The following is a 10433-nucleotide window of genomic DNA, read 5'->3' on the forward strand; positions in this document are numbered from 1 at the left end:
TGCTGAGCCAAATGGGGATGTGGTGGCCGCTGCTCCACACCTTTGGTGTGTGGTGCATCCATGTGGGATTTGCTGCCTTGCCCCCCCATTCCTCTCCTTTCCAAGCTGCAGGTCAGTGTTTTACAGCCTGAGGTCAATGCATCCTGAGAGTGCTGTATGCTATTTCTCAGCCTAACTAAGAAAAGCGAGCCTCTTGTCAGCAGCCTTACAGCCGGCATGCGGGAATTTGTGGCTCCATGGGAGTAATTTTAGGAGGCATGCAACTGGGACTGCTTACAAAGCTCAAGATGAGATGAATGTGCTCACCCAGGAGGGTTTTACAGCCTCCACACTCAAACTCCCCTTTATTCCCTGGCCACTGCACAGAATTAATTACATTTCTGCATGCTAGCATGGACCTATCGCAGCAGAATTGCCATCAAACCAACCAACCCCTGCCCCAGAGCCCCTCACCAGGAGGAGGGATCCCACACCGCGTCACCAGGTGCCAGGGGGAGTCAGGATCAGCTGTGCCTGCAGCAAGCACCCTGTCCTCCCTGCTCCCTGCAGCAGTGTGAGTAGGGACTCCATCACTGTGCATAGCCTTCCCGTCCCATCCCAGGTCTCTGTGTGCCACTAAATCATCCAGTTTGGAACAAATTCACTGGGAAGAACTATAGCGAGTCAAGCAAAGGTCTGGGACATGGGAACAATGGCCCATAAAGCAAACACGCAGCAGTGCGCTCAGCTGCCGGGGATGCTGCTGGCACATGTGGTGGGGAAGATTAATATGCACCAAGCGAGCAGGAGCTGGGAGGAAAGCTCACAAGGTGCCTCTCATTAGCTCATCCTTCCAACAGAATTAACGACTGCCAGGTTTCGCCCAGCCCTCTCCTGTGGGTTAGTGAGAATGGACTGCTGTGTGTCACGGGGGCTTCTGCTCCCTTGGGAGCCTCTGCAGGGAAGGTCAGCTCCCAAAGTCTGGAAGCAGGCATGCCTGGGTGCCACAGGTCTGTGCTGCACAAAGGGCCAAGACATCAGGGCTCCCCAGGGGCAGGCAGCTCCATCCGCCCCACCTGCTGGTAGCAGGGCTGGGTGCTCAGCATCCCACAGCCTCATCACCTTCTGCTATTCCCTCCGTGAGCAAGCTGCCATGTTCCTGCACCCTCCTCTCTGCTATTTCCCTCCTGCTGCCTCTCTCCCACTCCTCCTCCTCTACTCTTCAACTCGAGAGCCAAAAAGAAAACACCTTCTCCAACAGCCACTGACAACAGCAGGAGGAAAGCAGCTCCATTCTCCTGATTTGCAAAGGAAGAAATACAGAGAAACATCTTGGTAGCATCGTCGCAAAAAAGCGGATGTTGTGCTGCACTCAGGCGTCTCAGGAGACTGGGGCTCCTTTCCTCTGACTGTTTGAAGCTGCTCAGTCTCTGGGGATCTCAACAGCTCCAAAGCTGCTGCCACGGAGAGAGAGAAATCAGACACATTCTCTGTTGGGGAAGGCTTTCCTGCAGCAATCAAAGGATGCTGCACAGCAGCGGCGCGCGCTGGGTATGGCCAAGGCATGGGGAGACAGAGCACATGGGAATTGCTGGGGAAGTATTCATTTCCACAGGGAATGGTTTTCCTCCCTTCTCTGCCAGGGACTGGGGACTCTGCTGGGGAGCTCCTGACCCCCATGTTGCTTGTGGGCCACCATCCTGCCCACACTTATCACAGCCCTGAAGCCGGTGGCACCTTTGTCTAGAGCTGATGCTAGAGGCTCTCCAGAGGGATGCTATAGCCTGAAACTGGTGCACACTCTGTACTGCATTTACGGGTGAGGGCTTCAGGTGGTAGCTCTCACACTCATCAGTAACTTGTTGGCCCTAAGGGAGCTTCCTCCTCCCTGTGATCTCAGTTGTGCTCTGTTACAGACACGTTACAGTTTCTGTTCTATCAACAGCTCCAGCAAACCCACTGTGTGCATTCCCATGGCAAGAGGCGTGTGGGGGGCAAAGCTGAGCACAGAACCATGTATGGACGCACCTCTTGCATTCAAACCCTGTGTCCTACGTGACCTGAACAACTCATTCAGCTATCATTACACGGGCAACAATGCTCCATGAACTATGCACAGAGGTCTCCGCTCTTCCTCATTGCACTAGCTGCAAGGCTCGTGGCACTGCTTTCTGAGAGATCCCTTTACATTTCCTTAAGATTCACTCAAAAGCTGCCATAAGACCTCAGTTTTAAGCAAAACACAATTCTCCATGGTGCTTTGATCCTCCCATCGCTTGGCTCTTTCTACAGGACTAGGATGTCTCTCCCTTTGAAGACACAGGCATTCAGCTCTCACCGGTTTGCGGCAGCACCTGGAGCCCTGTAAAGACCAGAGAGCCCCATGATGGCAGAGCTTGCTGCTGGGATAGCATTTCCATCACCTTGTTGGTGGAAAGGCCTGTCGGCACCTCCCCCCGCTCACAGTGCTGCCAGCCCTTGCACACCCAAAGCTGGGGCTGTGGGATGGCAGAGCTGAGCCCCCACCATTCTGCCCGCTGCGGCCGCTATTTCCCAGCCTCTGTTTTTCCAGCCCCGATATCACTTTCCCTGGTGTTGCCATAACAACTGGCGTTAAGAGCTTGTTGACATTGCCCTGTTGCACTAATTGCACAATTTCCCTTCACTGTTATAAGCCAGTTATTTTCTTCTGAGAATGGAAGAGATTGGAAGAGATGGCCGGAATTGCCTTCGGCCATCTCGCCTGCGCCCTGCCTGCCGCCCTGGGACCAGTTAGGGAGCCGGAGCGAGGGAGCAAACAATCCCAAAATGCCCTGGGGAGGTCATTTAGCCTGGTTAGTGCAGCTGAGACCATGTGGCTCCAGCACGAAGAGCTCAGGATGGTTTGTCTGCACCAGTGCTCCCATTGCCATGCTGTGCCTGCAACAGGAAGATGCAGGGATGGGTGTGCAAGGCTGGGACAGAGCTCATGGCCAGCCCTGTGTGCCCCCATCCTCGGGGAGCAGCTCCTGTCTCCCTGGGTCACAGCGGCACAAGGCCAAGCTCAGAGGTTTTGCTCCTTGCTCTGATGAGGAGAAAGCAATGCAAGGATCGATCGCATCGACCTGACAGAGTTCTCAGTGATTCTGGGGTCACCTTGAGACCCAACCCCTGGCTCTCTGTTCCAGCCACATTTTCACGTTGGCACTACAGGCAGCAGTGCCCCATCATGGGACCTTCTCCAGCCCTCTGGCCCTGGGGTGAAGGGCACACGGGGAGCTCCCCACCGCTGCCCATCCCTCCTCCACCCACAGCACAGCTGCCCTGTTGTGCTCCTCAGCAATTTATCACCAAGACACTTTCTTTATAAATATTAAATGAAGGGCTCCATAAATTTTTAACACAGAAATAAAACTGCATTTGGTGAAGGAAAAGAAAAAAAACACAGGAAGAAACCAACCACTCTCCTCACCTCTTCCCATTGCCTTCTTCCCTTCTCTTGGCCTTCCCCCGGGATAAGACAGCATCATGCTCAGTCCCAGGCCTGTGAACACAAGGCTGGTGCCCAGCAGGGGCACAGCACTGGGTGCTTGTCAGTGCAACCATAAAAACACCGTGTTCTGAGCCCCACTTCACAAGGCACTACTGATACACTGCCTGTGCCCATCTCTCTTCTTCAGTGCTTGCTTTTAGCCACGTCTTGGGTCCAAAGGACCACAAGGGGGTCATCCATTGGGTCATCTATTGAAGCCAGGCATGCTGTTGGCCCCCTTCCCCTTTGCTGTGTCCCATCCCCATCCCCATAGACGAGGCTGAGGATGGTGTGGTCACCCAGCACCATGGATCTGGGGCCGGCCCCAGGAGCTGCAGAATCATGCATCCCTCACTGCCAGCCCTCCGCAACCACAAGTGTGGATGAATCATTAGGACAAGTGCTACTACAGCCTGAGCGCAAATGAGGGAAGATTGGGCCTTTGGCAGATAACAGCTCTTCGCTCAAGTGTGCTGCTCTCCCGCACTCACTGCTCAAGCAGCCGCTCCCTGGGTCCAGCACGTGGCTCTGCAGCCTCTGAATTTCCCACAACAGTTCATCACTGCCTGGACATCTCCAGCAGCGTGGGGTAACTTTGAAGGTTGCCCCATCGCAGCTCTCTGCTCCCAGAGCTCCTGCACTGTGCAATGAGAGCAGCTCAGAGCCATTGCCAGGAGGATGCAGCAGAAGGATGCTCATGGCCCCAGCTGCCAACCCATGTGGCAGAATCAAAGCAGGAACTAATAAAAGTAATTTTAAAAACAATAATGGCAACGCACGTTATTAAAATCCACGCTCAGCTGGGCGCTGGGCTTACCAAGCATTTCCCCGGCTTTAGTCAGGTGGTGGGATTGCCCCAGACACCGGGGCAGGGTGTATGACAAGGAGAGACAACGATCAATTTTTAATATTGCATATTTAAGCAGGCTCAGGCTTCAATCCGTCATATCCCCCGGCTTTCCCTAAAATTAATCTTCAATAGCTTATCGAGAACTTCAGAAAATTAATATCCAGCGTTTCACCTTAGGGGGAGCAGCACTTTCTCTGGATGAATATGCATGCAGGAGGGAGAGAGCACGACAGAGCATCTGCCCGCAGGACTTCAGCTTCAAAAGAGGATTTCAGCTGAGCCCTTCCACACCCAGAGGACCGAGTGCCACAGGGCTGGGATGGTGCAAACAGACGCAGCCGCTCCCAGGCTGCACTACACATGCCTACAAGAGGCTTCAGCTCTGTACAAAGGGCCCCAAATGAATGAATCTGCCCTTAATGCCAGGCCACGGGAGCATGAAGAGGAACAGAACGGGTTGTTCCCCTGCTGTCTGATGCCAGGGAGCTCAGCATCTGCATTCCCGCTCCCAAGCCCAGCAGCCTTGACCCTGAGGCTGGGCAGGACTCATGGCACTGAAGCATGGCATGTTCACCCGTGAATGCTTCTTTATTGCAGGGCCCTGGAGCAGCTTCCCGGGAGGGAGTCCTGCTGCCAAATGGTGCCCAGGAGCCAAGAAAGGAATCAAAGCCCAATTTCCCATCCCCAGGAAGGAATGGGGAGGAAAGAGGGACTGGGAGCTGCAGAGAACCAGAGAACATCCTACACCGTGTCACCAGTTCCCCCATTAAACACCATGGGATTAAGGGGTCAGGAAGCACGGGGCCACATCTGAGACTGGATTACTGTGTGCACGAGAATTAAACAGGGATTATCAGCAGCCCAACAGGCACAGTTGGGGCCAGGTCGCAGGGCTGTCTGATCCCCTCTCCACAGCAGGTCCCCCACAGCCACCAGGGCTGGCTTCAATGCCCCTCATGTCCCTGTATCTCATCCCGCGATGGCATCAGCCAGCAATGGGAGTGCAATGCTGGAAGTGGTTCTATCCCTCAGAAGGAGTAATTATGGATCTCCATAAAGAGAGCACTTATCATGATGTGTTCATCTTCCCTGACACCTCCCGTACAGTGCCCTGGCTGTGTTCCGCAAACACTAATTAATTAAGCCATATACCTTTGCTGGGAGCTGCAGTGGGAGCGCTGCCTGCTGCTGGGCCAACCACCCCATGCATCCCTACAGGAATGGGGCCTGGAGCCCTGCAGGAAGCATACAGGGGGAGCCGCAATGGGGGAACCAACGCCTGGAAGAGGACATAGCAGCAGGTAATCAGAAATAAAGAAATGAGCCCAAGAGGGTTGCCAGGGAGCAGATGGCTGGAGGTGTAACAACGAAAACCAAGAAGCAACCCTTCCCCCAAAAAAGAAACGAAGCAAATGTTACACCGACAATAAAGATGAAGCCTCCAGGGGTAATTTGGGGAATTACAGATCAGTAAATTGCACATCTGTGTGCACCAAATTGATTGGAATGATAATTAAAACCAGAACATCTCATAATATGGCCCAGTGTGTGCATCTCAGAAGCTCGCGTCTCACTAATCTCTTGGATTTCCTCGAATGCTGAAGCCCAGCAATGGATGAGGCACAACGAGGTGCGTATTTGTTTAGGGCTTCTTTGACATGAAGAAGTGCTGGCAGCTGCTGTGGAGCAGGAGACCATGGATCTTCTTGCTTGGGTGGCCAGCGAGGAGCTGAGAGCAGGAGGATAACAGGTTGGGTTTTGGGATGGCAAGGGATTAGCTGCAGTGAGTCTGGATCTGCTCTTAGCTTCCACTGCTTAGTAGGCCGTTAGTGGCTAAGATGGAGGAACAAGGGTAGGGGATGGGAGCACAGCCTGGTTTAGGTGATTCATAACCATTGGAGAGAGTGAGGAGCTCTGGAGATCCCTTGACACACTACATGGATTGGAACCATACTGACAGACTGCATTAGTGCCAATAAAAGCAGAGAAATGTGCTTTGCTGTGTGAAATGTGTGGGCCTGGTGGATCTGGGTGGGCTCCTGCATCATAGTTCACTCAGCCTTTCTTCACAGGGGAGATGCTCCAGGCCCTTCACCATCTTCGTGGCCCTCCGCTGGACTCTTTCCAAGAGATCCCTGTCTTTTTTGTACTGGGGAGCCCAGAACTGGACGCAGTACTCCAGATGAGGTCTTACCAGGGCAGAGTAGAGGGGGAGGATCACCTCCTTTGACCTGCTGGCCACGCTCTTTTTAATGCACCCCAGTAAGCCATTGGCCTTTTTGGCCACAAGGGCACACTGCTGGCTCATGGCCAACCTGTCGTCCACCAGGACGCCCAGGTTCCTCTCCGCAGAGCTCCTCTCCAGCAGCTCATCCCCCAACCTGTACTGGTGCATGCAATTATTCCTCCCTGGGTGTAAGACTCTACGCTTGCTTTTGTTGAACCTCATCATTAAGGTTGGAAAAGACCATCTAGTTCAGCCACTGACCCATCCCCACCATGCCCACTAACCACATCCCTCAGTGCCATGCTACACATTTCTAGAATGCCTCCAGGGATGGTGACTCCATCAGCTCCCAGGGCAGACTGTGTCACTGCCTCACCATTCTTTCTGATAAGAAATTTTTCTCAGTACCAGCTGCAGAGGGGCATGGGCTGCCCTAGGAATGGGTCTGTGCAAGGGGTCCACAGCAGTACCAGGAAGGACAGCTTGGTGTCCCCCAGCACCTACATGAGAGCAGGAGGCCAGGTGATGAGATGCAGAGACGTGAAAGGAAAATGTCACTTTGTACACTATGAGATTGAACTACAGGCTGTTTTTTTTTTCCCCAGGAAACAGCTGCTTGAGACCAGAAACTCAATGAGACTCTGTGCTGGATTAGCCATACACAAATGTCAACAGAAGCCACAGCTTCCTCGTTACAAGTGACATTCTGCGATGGGGATGGGATGATGCCATGTGCATGGGGCTGGCCACCAATATCCCACCCTGTATTCTGTCAGGGTTACAGCTGTCACCACTCCAGGGACACCCTGCCATCGATCAGGAGCACAGTGCAAGCACCACACAGCACCTGGCTGAGGCTGCCCCATCCCAGGGTGAAAAAGATGAGAGGCTTCTGCTCCGTCCCACATCGGATACGGGAGAATATTTACCTGATTGCATTGAGTGGACACCACTTCCCTCTCCTCCATGCCAGCCCTGTGTCTCACCTTGCTCAGAACCATAGAGATGGAGCTTACTACAGCACAAGAACATTTCTGCCACTCCCTGTGCTCCTGTCATACCCATTTCCCATCAGAGTAGGGACGAGTCCACTGGTGCCCCAGCAAGTAGCCCATGTCAGGCTGTCTGTACTCCTTTAGAAGAGAAGAACTCTTCCCCTGTGCTCCCCTCCCTGCTCCTCTCTTCCACATCCATCATCATTAGCAGCCATAAACGTCAGATCCGCAGCCATTAGGCTGCTGGTCCTGGATAAATAATGCTTTTCATATTTAATTTACAAGTGGCTGCGGAGACTCTTTGGGGTGCAAGGGTTAATTAAGAGCCAAATTAGATGGAAACGCTTCTCCCCAAGGAAAGTCAATTAAATCTCCCTGGCAAGGACCCAGGGCTGGGCACAACCTCTCTTATAGGGCAGCTCCTGCACACATCTGGAGCTCCAGCAGCTCACAGGGCCGGGATGGCCCAGCACCAAGGGCTCGGTGAGAGGTGGCCAGAAAGATGCACACAATCCATCCTCCTCCTGCTGCACCAACGCACTGCCGGACATTCCCCTGGGAAGCAGATCTCAGCAGGATCTCACCGTGACACCGCTGTGCAGGTGGCAGCAGCTCCTGGCCGCCTTCCAGCCATCTGCACGCCAAAGCAGCACCCACTGCAAATCGCAGCAGCTCTGCAAACAGCAAACAAGCAGCTGGCAGCCTGCGTGCGCCTGATAGCCTTCCTGCGCCGGTGTGCCGGCACAGCTCTTTCCTTCCTGAGACAAAGCTGCGTGTGGAGCAGCACTGCTGGAACAGAGACAACACCGAAAAACAACCACCATCACAAAGCCTGTAGAGAAGGAAGGAAGATCCTTTGGGATAGCAAGGGAGTTTGTTTGCATGGACTTCCTAGAAATAATAAGGCAGAAGTGCTCAGCATCAGTGCACAGCATTCTGCAGAGATGTGTCCATCTGAACGAGACCGCTCACTTGGATGTCCCCCAGCAGGGCAGAAGGAGGGCTCCATCCCAACCACCACTACATCAGCCTCCTGGGCACAGGATCACCCAGGGACACCTCCAACCAGGCGGGACAACCCCAGAGCAGAGCTAACACAGAGCAGGATGGGTGTTGCTGGATTTGGGATCCTGAGCTATCCCTAGAGATATCCCTAAGAGCTCCCCTCTGCCTGGGGCCAAGGCCTTCAACTGAGCCTTGTGCCAAAACACTGCTGCCCCAGGATGGGGCGCACCCCACGTGTGTTGGGCCACCAAGCTCCCAGGGGCCATCAGCCTGCTGCCAGTACCACCAGCATGGGGACAGTGACACACGGTGCCACTGCCGGGTGTCTGCCCACGAGCCAGCTGCCTTCAGAGAGCCCCTGAGAGCAGCGATATTAATGATGCTCCTTTTGATATGCAAACGGAGCGCTCATTACACCTCGCTCTCGCCCCGCATCCTCCGAGCTGTTAATTAAAGAGCGTGCAGGCAGCAGGCAGAAAATTATCGTCGCCTGCAACACAAACCGACAATGCTCCAGTGGCCCACCCCTATGCAGCAGCAAGACAGACAGACAGACTGACTGACCGACTGACCGATCCACCCTGCCCAGCCAACCCTGACCTCCCCACATACCTGGAGCCATTAGCACAGAGGTAGGATGATGGGTGGGAGTCCCACAGAGCTGCATGGGCCCCAGCAAGCACTTTGGGGGGAGGGTAGGGTGAGCTGGATAGGAGGCAGGTGAGTGAGGATGCTCAGTGGCTCACAGCTGGGGTCCTGCCCCTAAATCTGCAGCAGGTGGAAGGAAGGGAGCTGCAGCCTGAGACTGGCACTGTTCGGGCTGAGGAGAAACTGCTACCAAGCAGAACTCTGACTCATTATCACAAACATGTTAACTGGGGAAAAACTGAAAGAAGTACTATAATGCCCTGGTACTTGGTTAAATGGGGTTGCCATGTTTCTGTGTGCATGCCAGTGTTAAATGTGTTAAATGTTAAACGTTAAACTTCACCATTGGTTTATGGCAGACCCTCCAAGGCACTTATGTGGTTAAGATACATTTTTTGAACCATAACTCAAGGCAAGAGGAGAAAACACAAGGGCTCCACGGAAATCTGCTGCAGGTGACTGTGGGGATGGGAGCCTTTGGGCACAGAGGAGTGTCAGCAGCCTGAGCCTGAGCACAGTGTAAAGCAGTGAGACCTGAGGGCTGGCACAGAGCATGGAGCTGCCGTGGAGGGGGGATAACTATTGGAGCGGGCTGCCTAGGAGGTGGGGTAGTCTCTGTCCCCAGAGGGGTTTATGAACCGTGTACATGTGGTACTGAGGGCCGTGGTTAGCAGGCGTGGTGCGGTGGGTTGTTGATCGGACGTGGTGATTCTGCCTTAACGATTTTATGATGCTCGTGGCAGTGTTCCCCGTCCTGTTGTGGGTTCCTGGACCACGACCCCTCGGAAGGATATGTATACATATACACATTTCTGAGGAGCAAAGTGAGCCGCAAAACGAGCACATGCCGGCAAACGGGAGGGCAGCTGACGCCCACATTCACCAGGGCCCTCCGCTCGGCTGCGCCTGCAGAGCTCCGGGGCACATCCCCTGGGGAAAAAAAAAAAAAAAAAAAAAAACTGTAAAAATACTAAAAAGAAAAAAAAGGGGAAAACTTGGGGGAGAGTTCTCAGCTCGGCACAGACCGGGGCTGCGCCGCCGGGCCGCCCGGAGGAGGGAGGGAGGGAGAGAGCGAGCGAGCAAGGAAGGAAGGAAAGAAGGAGGGAGGGGAGAAGGAGCGCAGCCCCCTCCCAGCCCTCCCCTCGCCTCGCCTCTCCCCGCCACCGAACGCGACCGAGGGGCGTGGAGGGGCGGCCCCGGCCGGCAGTGGGCGCGGGC

This window comes from Lagopus leucura, unplaced genomic scaffold (assembly GCF_019238085.1).
Source record: "Lagopus leucura isolate 7727_CA_CO unplaced genomic scaffold, USGS_WTPT01 Super-Scaffold_1, whole genome shotgun sequence".
In the NCBI taxonomy this organism is placed as follows: Eukaryota; Metazoa; Chordata; class Aves; order Galliformes; family Phasianidae; genus Lagopus; species Lagopus leucura.